The sequence below is a fragment of the Aplysia californica genome, unplaced genomic scaffold (genome assembly GCF_000002075.1).
Source record: "Aplysia californica isolate F4 #8 unplaced genomic scaffold, AplCal3.0 scaffold00127, whole genome shotgun sequence".
In the NCBI taxonomy this organism is placed as follows: domain Eukaryota; kingdom Metazoa; phylum Mollusca; class Gastropoda; order Aplysiida; family Aplysiidae; genus Aplysia; species Aplysia californica.
In genome coordinates, this window is record NW_004797397.1 from 250,684 (window position 1) to 262,109 (window position 11,426).

Genomic DNA, 11,426 nt, shown 5'->3' on the forward strand with positions numbered 1-11,426 from the left:
AAAAGGCCCATAGCAAGATTCCAAGTACATGTAGTTGGTTGTGAATTTCCATTCCCCGAAAACTTTCCAATTATTCACAGTTGGGAGATGGTGTTTGTTCTGTTGCACGACCCGTTGATATGACACGACCTGCATGCGTGAACAAAATGTAAATGTGAAGAAGATTTTGAACAGACCGGGTGCTCAGGTGTGGTTTGCTTCTTCTTTCCTATCAAACATCTATCGTCTTTATCTCCCCTCCTTTTTTTGTGTTTGTTACTCTTTTGTAACACCTCTAATCTTCGGCACTTATATGACCTTATTGTGTTGCAAGTGCCGTCAAACACTCACTAAAACTAAACCAATAAAGCTGACAAGATTAGGAAGATTCAACTTTTTCTTTGGTTTCGTTTCATTTTAACTATTTTTAAAAATGTTGTTAATAACTCCTTTGCTTTGTTAGCTCATTTGGTATTTTGCTGAACAATGAAGCAGGCGACCCTGGTTCAAGTCTCGGACTTGAGGTTCTTGAACTTGGGTTATTTTGTGGCGTTTTCAAGACTCTCTCAAACCATTTAGTTCTGTCCGGTGGGAAATAAACGTTGAGTTCGAAGGTCCCGAAACTTTTAAAAAGTCAAACAGAGTTAAAAAGGGCGCAAAACCCTAACACCTGTTTCTTACTTACCAGCTTAGTATGTGAGACAGTGTGGTAAAATCAGGCGCTCGTCAAAATACGAAAATCGGAGAAACTGGCATTTTTCTGGGAGGTAGGAAATTTTTATTGAATTGTATTTTTGGGCTCAACCTCTTTTATGTTCATATAAAATCCCCTTTCCATGTAAATGTTACTGAAAAACATTGATTTAAGGCACAGAACAATATGTCATGTTTCTGTTTTCAAGCACTTTTTAGCTATTGGAGTTACCAAACTTTGGCAGCCATTTTCTCACTAATTTCACCACTGAAACCAGGCGACCTTATTTCCTTTAGTCGCAAACATCTTGAATTCTACTAAAGATAAAAGGGATTTTTTTCCATGAAACAAGACTAATAAACAAGCTTTCAGATGATACCAATAACTCCACATGCCCAAATATTGACGAGCGCCTGATTCCACCGCGTCGTGACACATATTAACCATGACCTCACAACATTCACTAACATCCAAACTAATATTTGTAATGCACAAATGAAGGGCTCCATCCTAAAACTCACTTTAACCATTTACATGTACTTCAAACTTAAGAATAATAATACTACTTTTAAAACGTATTCTCTGAAAACAAAAGTATGAACAACACGTAGTTTTATCATACTAGATATCGAAAGGTACGGCATTTTGGTGACAAAAAAATATTCTGACCACAATCCTTATTTTAATAACAGCATTCAATGAATAGATAAACAAATTAATAAGTAAGTAACATAGGATTATGGAGTAGATGTTGTATTCTGGGAATGCCCTGATTCGGAGTATAGTAAGCGCGTTCTGCAATGGAGCCCTGTAAAATTTGATATTAACCTATAATATAGATTCTAAAATTGACTAACATTACATCACATTTTTTAAAGTTAACCTTTCCTAAATCTTGAATCCTAAATCCGAACCCCATTTACGTCCCAGTCAGTTATTTTTACATTGTTTGCTTCAATATCCGGAGTAAAATACGTTCATTCTGCAATGGAACCCTGTAAAATACCTCTTTCGATTCCAAAACTGACTAATATTGCGTCACATTTTTAGAAAGCTAACATATCTTTTTTTGAAATCCCGCTTACATTATCCAGGTATAATATGTGCACTGTTATCTTCAACTCTCCTACCCTGTTGGGCTTTTTTTTTTTAGCTTCCCGCGGTGTTCAGTTATAATAATACTAACTGGGCCCCCTTTCGATGACAGGAATGGTCGGTGCATTAACATCAACTGAAAGTCATTGGCCTACTACATTTACACTCTACTGGAATGGAGCAATAAATCTTGAAAGAAAAGCAACACATGCGTTTCCAAGTTGCCCAAAATATATGCATATATGTATTGATTGATTTTTTATTCCGCTTTCGTGGTTGTACACTCCAGAATTTCAAAAGTGTGGAATCATGAGTGCGCACGGCTAGTGAACAGAAACCTCATTTGATTACAATGGCGTCTTAGAAGACAGACTTTCCCACGATCAGATGTAAACGAAACTAATGAAAAACTGAAAATTAAACTACAGTGACTTCAGGCTCCTCAAAGAAACTGTGCACCCTTTAAATGATTCAGAACCACCATTCATTTTGTCAAATTCGAAAGTTCAGTGGTTCGGAAGTTTTAGGCGGCCGAAGTGTCATACTTTCACCAATAAAATATATAGAGATTGTGTGCACTGTTATCTTCAACGTTCTTACCCTGTTGTATTTTTTTAGCTTCCCGCGTTGTGAGGTATCCGTTAACCTGGCCGGTCCTTCCTCGTCCCAGAGACTGAGAGTGGCTGTGCTGCCTGTTGCCTGTGGCCTGTGCTCTGAACTGGGAGGTTGGAGGAGTCCCGACAACCCTGCTAATCTAGAACAGTGACATGTGTACCCTGAAATGAACCTGTGTTCTCAAGCATATCACCATTTATGGGACAAACAAACGGACGTCATTCAAACCAACAATTGCTAATTAGCCAGAAGGTGTCAGTAATGAATTTCTTCTGTTGACCGGAACGTATTAACCTGAAAACATCACTACGTGGCCCAATAATATAATATTACTACTCCACTGAGTATAGAGTAGAGTCGAGTCGTTGAAGGCACTGGAGTATTCGGGCCAGACTTGATGAGAACGTCGTTCTATTTACAAATAAAAATAGACTACTCTTAACTGTAACTTTGAACATAGCTTTCCTAAGTTTATTGATATCCCTAGCTTAGCTTTACCTCTGAATCAATACCCAGAGCGCTCACGATTATTATGCATTGTTTGGTTTTACAAATAGACCAACTGCATTATTCAGTTTTTAAAAAAGTATGATTCGGTTTAAATTATAGCTTAGCTTCTCAAATTAAGGTGAGATTTTTGAGAATTTCAAATTGAGATTCCTACTCCTCTCAAACTGTCAGATTTTCGTTTTTAGCTCTTGTCAGGCCCTTTCAGTTCAATTTCTACTCATCAGGCCGATATCTTAGAACGTATTTTCGCTTTTTATCTCCCTAGTGTGTCCTTTTTACTATCCTTCGCTTTGTCTCTCTATTTTTCTTTATTTATTTCTCTCTCTCTTTCTCTCTCAATCTCTCTCTCTCCTCTCTCTCTCTCTCTCTCTCTCTCTCTTTCTCTCTCTCTCTCTTTCTCTCTCAATCTCTCTCTCTTTCTCTCTCTCTCTTTCTCTCTCTCTCTCTCTCTCTCTTTCTCTCTCTCTCTCTCTCTCTCTCTCTCTCTCTCTCTTTCTCTCTCTCTCTCTCTCTCTCTCTCTCTCTCTCTCTCTCTCTCTCTCTCTCAACGCACTGCTGTTCCTTCTTTCTCTTTTTGAAGAACAAAAAAAAAAGATTCCACCTAAACAGTATCTCAGTGAGATTGCGGGTTTGGGGGTTCGAGCGTCACTTCGGTCCGACGTTGTGTCCCTGGGAAAGACGCTTTCTTTACACGAATATCCCACTTGGCTCGGTCCCTTCGGAGATGGGCGTTAAACTAGGAGGCCCCGCCTCTTAAATATCCAAACAGTGTTTATAGGGGCGTTAAACCTATACCATTTCACCATTTTCACCAGTATCTAAGGACAACAGACCTGACTGTGAACGACCAACAGTTCGTGTCATTTTGGAGACGGGTTGCTTGGACTCTGAATGCAAGGACCACATCGGAGTGAATGGGGTGCAGTATCCCAGAAGAAAAAGAGACCCTATCGTGGGGATCGAACTCAAGCCTTTTATTTTTTCTTATTATTATTATTATGTTTTGGTAAGTGTGTTGCTGCATTGGCAACAGCACAATGTCATATGAGCGCGCAGGACAAATTAAACATTTTCAGCTGGAAGGAATTTAATTTTGAATTTTGTCCGGGTGGCGGCCAAAGCCTACTCGTATCGATTTTGGGACTACCAGGGGATCTTTAATGCATTCGAACCCGGAACCTTTGAATAAGAGGCGAACACCTTGACCTCTAGGCCACCAGAGCAGCCCCCGAACTCACGGCTTGTCCTATAGGAGAAGTTTGGTTTCATTAGTGTATATATTTGTTTGGTTGTAGAGAAAACTCCCCTTATCTTTTAAAGAAACTGAACAAGGGGCAAAAACTTTGCCTTCGATTTTCTCAAAACAGCATTTTCGGGAGAGCCCCCGTGTGCTTAAAAGCGACCAAATAAGGGTGAAGTAACCCCAATTTTAGGACTTGTTTACTGTTTGTAAAATATGAAAACTTGAGTATCTTGAAAACTAGACCTAAACATCAAGTTTCACAATTCAATTTCATTTTCAGCATTCCAAACTCCTTTTAAAAAGGGATGGTTGAGCCAGGAAGAAGACATTTTTTTGAAAATGTGAGGCGTTCTGACGATATGAGTGACTGCTCGCGATCCAAGAATGGAGATATCGGCCGAAAATCAACGCTGGGGTCAGATTTAAAGATTTTTAGTTGATGCCATTTTGTTCAAGTCTACCGTACGCGTCTTCTATTATTCCATACTTACAAATTGTATAAACTGCATCTAAATAGTTGATGTATCAATTTTCATACCACTAAAACCCGAAAGAAAACTCATTTGTCAGCACATCTCACAAATGTGACGACCTGTGAAGTTGACGAGTGCCTGATTCCACCGCGTTGTGATACATATTATTTTATGTAACGGATCAACTTGGCTGGCACCAGCTGTCTGTTCGTGACTTGAATACTGTCAGTAACAGAAAGGTGTTGATGGTTCGGGTCAAGAAAGGCCAGTAAACAGCCTAATGTTCAAAATTTGAAATCTGGCAGGTATCGTTGCAACGACACAGCAGACGCCTCTCAGTCAAACGACATTTTTTAATTGAAAAGTCTTGGTGTTTCTTACGTCCTCATTGACCCAATTTAGATCATTTAGGAGGCGGTGGCGGAGCGGTTACTGCGCTCGTCTCCGAAGTGGAAAGTCCGGGTTCGAGCCTCGGTTTGGACACAGATTTTTTCACCCCCTTCTGCCCACCCAGCAGTAATGGGTACCTGACTTCGAGTTGGGGAAGTAAAGGCGGCGTGGAAAGGAACTGGCCACCCTGCCACAATATGCCCAAGACCCAGGAAGTTGTCTCACTAACAAGGCAATTCCCAATGTCTGGATCGGATGCGGGAACAACTTTTACCTTAGGAGGCGAGGCGAGCCTCCGACTCTGCCTGTCTGCCGTCTGCGCCAACCGGGGATAAAAGGGATACAACCATCCCAGCAGAAAGACCGAGATACTCGATCAAAAATTACTCCCACTCGGTAATCAAGCTCATATCTCTCCTGTGTGTGATAGCGAAGCATAGATTTGTCTCCTTTTTAAGCCTGGTAGTGTAAATCTATGCAGCGAAGTGCCTAACTATTCCACGTCAGAAGCTTGTTTTTGTTTGGTTCTCTCAAACAACAGTTATATTAATTATAATATGAGAGGGATAAAATTGCTCAGATCTACCTTCTTTTTCTACATGACATGAACACTTTCGGTAATAAAAGGGAGCGGAGCTGATGACTCGAGTCAAGAAAAGCCAGTAAATAACATAAGTTACAAAACTTGAAAATTCTAAGTCTGTTGTCCTCGTAGCACATCAGCAGCCGACAGAACCGTTAAGAAAGCCAGCAAGATCTCTGGATATGATTTTACTAGAATTGATTAAATGTATAACATCACACGTATAGAAAAGATACAAAGCATTATAAACAACCCATCACATCCCCTTTCAACGCAATTTGTTAGATCACGCATCGGCAGATATGTACCTCCAAAACCAAAGAAAGAAAGATATAAAAGAAGTGTTTTACCATCTAGCATAAGGCTTTTGTCAGAATGAGCCTAGATGTGTGTTGCTGTTTGGAGTATGTATCTATATATAACTCCAAAGGTCTTGTAATTAAATTACTGCAAGTGGTTGAATGGTGCATCTGATGTGAATGTACATTTTGTCAGCTTTACTCCTCTTTTCATATTGAATTTTTATAATTTAATTTTTTAAGCATAACTGCATGTGTTTTTACGGTCCTGTACAGCCAAGAAAAATTTCCCTGTTGGATAAAAAAAAAGTAGTATCGTGTCTGTTATCTTATCTCTGTCAAACGGACGGCGTCTGTCGAATTATTGCGGCAAGAAGCTTCAGTGTCACTCGCAGGAGACTCCAGTTCGATTCTCGAATGGGGAGAACATTTTTTTTTTGAATACCTCGCTCTTTCTGCTGCGATGTTGTATCCTTCTCACCCCAGATTGGCTGCGATAGGCAGGTCGAATGCTCGCCTCCTTGATGATCTGAATTATGTTGATGGAGACGTAAAAACATCTACTTTCTATCCGTATAACATCAAGTATCTTTTTCCTTGCCACTGAGCGTTACTTTCGATACAGAAGCGACCTAAGCTCGGTACAATGTCCTTCCCAGAACTGGAGACCGACTAACAAACAAATATTTAAAAAAGAAAACAAATCTAGAACAAAAAAAACAAAATTAGCACAAAAAAACTACATCATCAAAGTGTAGAAGATGTTCCGACTGTAGTGACCCCAACACTGTGGACAACAGAAGGAAAAATCACCGCCATTTGAATTATGGATTTCTAACGCGGTAAAAAAAAAAAAAAAGAAAGAAAAAAACAAACAACAATTTTTTTCAGAAGCGAACAAATAAAACTAAAAACAAAATAACACGGACTGCAAATCACTGGTTTCTGGCTAGAGGTCACCATAGTGTTACTTTCTGCGTCACGTGACCCTTAAGAACGCCTTTGTCCCCCGCTCGGTCAGATTAATTGAAGTTTAACCCTATCCGTACGCCCGAGGGTCATTTTGTACCATCGGGGTTGTATTCTGCACATTTTTAGAATACTACAAGTCCGAAAATCTCTTTGAGACTTTGAGTATTTCTAAGAAGAATCATTCTGACAGACTGCTATGCAAAGCGTACAGATCGGATTAACGAGTAAATTTCCTCTTTGGACAGTGGTGGCACAGAGTTCCCCACGCCGTATGGATACGATAGTAAAACACGACGTACGGATAGGGTTAAGTGGTGGCAGAGAGTTCCCCACGACGTACGGATAGGGTTAAGTGGTGGCACAGAGTTCCCCGCGTCGTATGGATACGATAGTAAAACACGACGTACGGATAGGGATAAGTGGTGGCACAGAGTTCCCCGCGTCGTATGGATACGATAGTAAAACACGACGTACAGATAGGGTTAAGTGGTGGCACAGAGTTCCCCACGTCGTATGGATACGATAGTAAAACACGACGTACGGATAGGGATAAGTGGTGGCACAGAGTTCCCCGCGTCGTATGGATACGATAGTAAAACACGACGTACAGATAGGGTTAAGTGGTGGCACAGAGTTCCCCACGTCGTATGGATACGATAGTAAAACACGACGTACGGATAGGGTTAAGTGGTGGCAGAGAGTTCCCCACGACGTACGGATAGGGTTAAGTGGTGGCACAGAGTTCCCCGCGCCGTATGGATACGATAGTAAAACACGACGTACGGATAGGGATAAGTGGTGGCACAGAGTTCCCCGCGTCGTATGGATACGATAGTAAAACACGACGTACGGATAGGGATAAGGAGAACAATGTCTAAGACCAATAGGATGCAGAAGAATCGTTTTTGTATGTGAGGTTATGCTTTTTGTGTGTGACTGATGTACGTTGAAGAGACAGAGAGAGGACTGGGCGTGTATGTGTATGTGTGTGTGTGTGTGTGTGTGTGTGTGTGTGTGTGTGTGTGTGTGTGTGTGTGTGTGTGTGTGTGTGTGTGTGTGTGTTGTTTTGTTGGTATTTGGGTTTTTTGTTTGTTTGTTGTTGTTTTGTTTTGTTTGTTTGTTGTTGTTTTTTTGGGGGGTGGTAAGTGTTTAAGGGCGCTCGCTACTGCATAAGGTCATATTGTGATCGAGCGCGACACATTTTTCAGTTGGTAGGAAATTGTGTGTTTGTGTGTATAGGTATGTATGTGTGTATGTGTGTATGTGTGTGTATGCGTGTATATATTTTTAAGTGTGTGTATGTGTGTATATGTGTGTGCGCGTATGTGTGTATATGTGTGCGCGCGTATGTGTGTATGTGTGTATGTGTGTATATGCGTGCATGTCTGTATATGTGTGTATGTGTGTATATATTTTTATGTGTGTGTATGTGTCCCGATCTCCTCTCCTTCTTTTTTGTGTTTGTTACTCTCTTGTAACACCTCTAATCTTCGGCACTTATATGACTTTATTGTGTTGAAAGTGCCGTAAAACTTTTACTAAAACTTAAAAAAGTAGCAAGAAGAGAGGAGTCGGAGGGCGACAGCATCCTACTCAAAAAGAAACGATAAAAAAAGAAGAAAAAAATATGTTTTAATATTTCAGAGAATTTTTTGTGTACATGAAATTCTAAAATTGAATCTTCGCCTACCCTGCGAGATCTTTCATGCATAAATTATGCTTTAAATGTTTCTTTTTTGACACGATGATTATGACGATGATGATGATGATGAGGAGGAGGAGGAGGAGGAGGAGGAGGAGGAGGAGGAGGAGGAGGAGGAAGAGGAGGAGGAGGAGAAGGAGGAGGATGATGATGATGATGATGATGATGATGATGATGATGATGATGATGATGATGATGATGATGATGATGATTAAATTTGAAAAATCTACTAAGTCTCAACCCCTTTTTTTTATTCCCTGCTACCTACGAGGGTGGTTAAAAAACTCACCTGACCAAAATGAATGTCGTCCTTACATAGACAATCAAAAGTTCAGAAACGGAGGCCAACGCCGTTGTTAGCTCCCTTGTACCTCCCAGGTCGTGTTGCAAGGTCACTCCCAACCAGTTATATTTTAGTTTGAGTAGAGATTTTACGGCATCAGGTCATATGAGCGCCAGAAGATTAGAGGTGTTACAAGAGAGTTACAGACATAAAAAGGTAGGAGGGGAGATAAGGACGATAGATGTTTGATAGGAAAAAAGAAGCAAACCACACCAGAGCACCCGCCAACCACCCACAACCAGTTGTTATTTTGCTAAAGTTCTGCTTAAAAGAAATAGATCATTCGGAGGAGGACAAAGCAGTTGGTGAAGAGGGGGGGGGGGGATAAAAGAGGTAGAAGAAGACAAAGTGGAGGAATATGGAGGGGTGAGAAAATGTTAAAAGAAAAAAGAAAAAAGTTCAAAACGGAATGGAAAAAAAAATCTTTAAAAAACTCTCATTAGTTGTTTTGTCATTATAGAGATTGTGAATGTACAGTGGTTCTTTTGTCTGTTTGTTTGTTTTTAATTATTCTTTTCCACCACCCCCCCCCCCTTACACCAAAGTCATAGGGGCAGCGTACTGCATGTTTTATTGTAACAATGCTCTCCACTCTCCATCAACTCTTTTCCTTATTTTTTTTATCGAATTTTACCATTCTCCCTTTACATTTTGACATATTCAGCCTGAGCTCTTCTCCTTTTAACTTGATCAGGTTAGGCTACCGGACTCGTAATCCTGAGGTTGCGGGTTCGGGGGTTCGAGCCGCGGGCCCGACTCTGTGTCATTGGGAAAGGCACTTTACACGAATTTTCCCCACTTCACCCAGGTAGAAATGGGTACCCAGCTTTTATAGACAGTGAATGATCTTGTCACTTTGTTAGTATTTACTTGAGCGTTTAACCAGCTGCTTGCACTGTATGCTTCCCCGGAAACTGAGAATGTTTCGGAGTGTTCTATGGTCTGCTCGGGTAATAATATAGTATTAAGCGCATAGAGCTTGCTTTCAAGTGGGGATATGCGCTATACAAATGCTATTTATTATTATTATTATTATTGTTATTATTGTTATTATTATTATTATTATTATTATTATTATTATTATTATTATTATTATTATTATTATCACTATTATTATTATTATTATTATTATTATTATTATTATTATTATTATTATTATCATCCTCACCATTGGCTCTCTCATCTCTTTTTAACATGCTCATCATTAGCTCTCTTCAGTTTTTAAAATATTCATCACAATGTTCTCCTTACCTTTCAAAGTCTTCACCCCTTGCTTTCTTCCCAACATCGTTCACGCAGCAAAAATACCTTCTCAGATGCATGTCCGTATGGCTTCTGACTCGCTCAAAGATGGCGTTTGCAACAAGTCTCGACTTCCGAGAAATTAAGAGTTGAAATGCTTGCAAAAAAAAACAATTGGCCAATAGACAAAAAGCAAAGTTTAAAAAAAAATTAACTGCTATTATGTTCTCATGGAGGGGCACAGCGGTCCAGAATAGGGTGGAGTTGTTTTGTGGGGGGGTTGGGGGGGGGGATTTTATGGAGGCTTCTTTTTTCATCATCATCATCATCATCATCATCTTAATAATGATAATAATAATAATAATAATAATAATAATAATAATAATAATAATAACAAAAAATGACATTTATATAGCGCTCATATAATAATAATAATAATAACAAAAAATGACATTTATATAGCGCTCAACCCCGATTAAAGTACACAGGCTCTGTGCGCTTTACAAGACAGTACAACGTACAACCGTAACATAAAGAAATGATCTTTGAAAATGTGTCAGAGAACGCCAAGAAAAGAAGAGAGAGATTCTGAACCTCTGTGAACTGAAAGCGAAATTGGTTGCTTTTAAGGACAAGCAGGCTAACCCAGATTTCGGGGATTTCCAGAAATCTTAACCAACACCAAAAGCGGGCACTGCCCTACCTATAGGAGAGGTTGGGTTTCACTAGTGTGCATATTTGTTTGGATATAGAAGAAAACTCTCCTTGTTTTTTAATGAAGCTGAACAAGGGGCAAAAACTTTACCTTCGATTTTCTCAAAACAGCACTTTTCGGGATAGCCCCCTTGTGCTTAAAAACGACCAATTTGGTGTTGCGGAGACAGGACTCGTTGAGTATTAAAGGTTGTCATTCATGGAAAATGTAAAGATGGCTCTGCACCGAGTGAAGACATACTTACTTGAATCACCTGAATGTAGAACTGGGGTTTTAGGAAGACGGAGTGCTCCATGCTTCCTCACCCCTCTTCATTAGGGTCCATTAATTGAGTGTGGGAAGGCCGATTGTCTCCATCATCAGCTGGGTGTGAAGACATGCTACATAGAAGAAGCATCTCTAGATAGGTACTCGTAATAGCTGGAGTTTAGAATACCATGTTTTATAAAGGTGAGAGCTGGAGTTTATAAAATCATGTTTTATAAAGGTGAGAGGGGTTGGCGCCATTTTTTGTGTGCTAGTAAACCAATTCCCACAAAACCAGCTAATTGTCATTGCTTCACTAAAAAGA

At 39.9% G+C, this 11,426-nt stretch overlaps 1 protein-coding gene across 1 annotated transcript in view; it reads right to left on the reverse strand.

Moving 5' to 3' along the window:
* Positions 1-8,931, reverse strand: part of LOC101855095 (sodium-coupled monocarboxylate transporter 1) — a gene marked incomplete in the record, with an annotated part of 32,830 nt that extends 23,899 nt beyond the window's left edge. Inside the window, 2 exon segments of the mRNA XM_035969224.1 lie at positions 2,369-2,522; positions 8,845-8,931.
* Between the last annotated feature and the right edge of the window lie 2,495 nt (positions 8,932-11,426).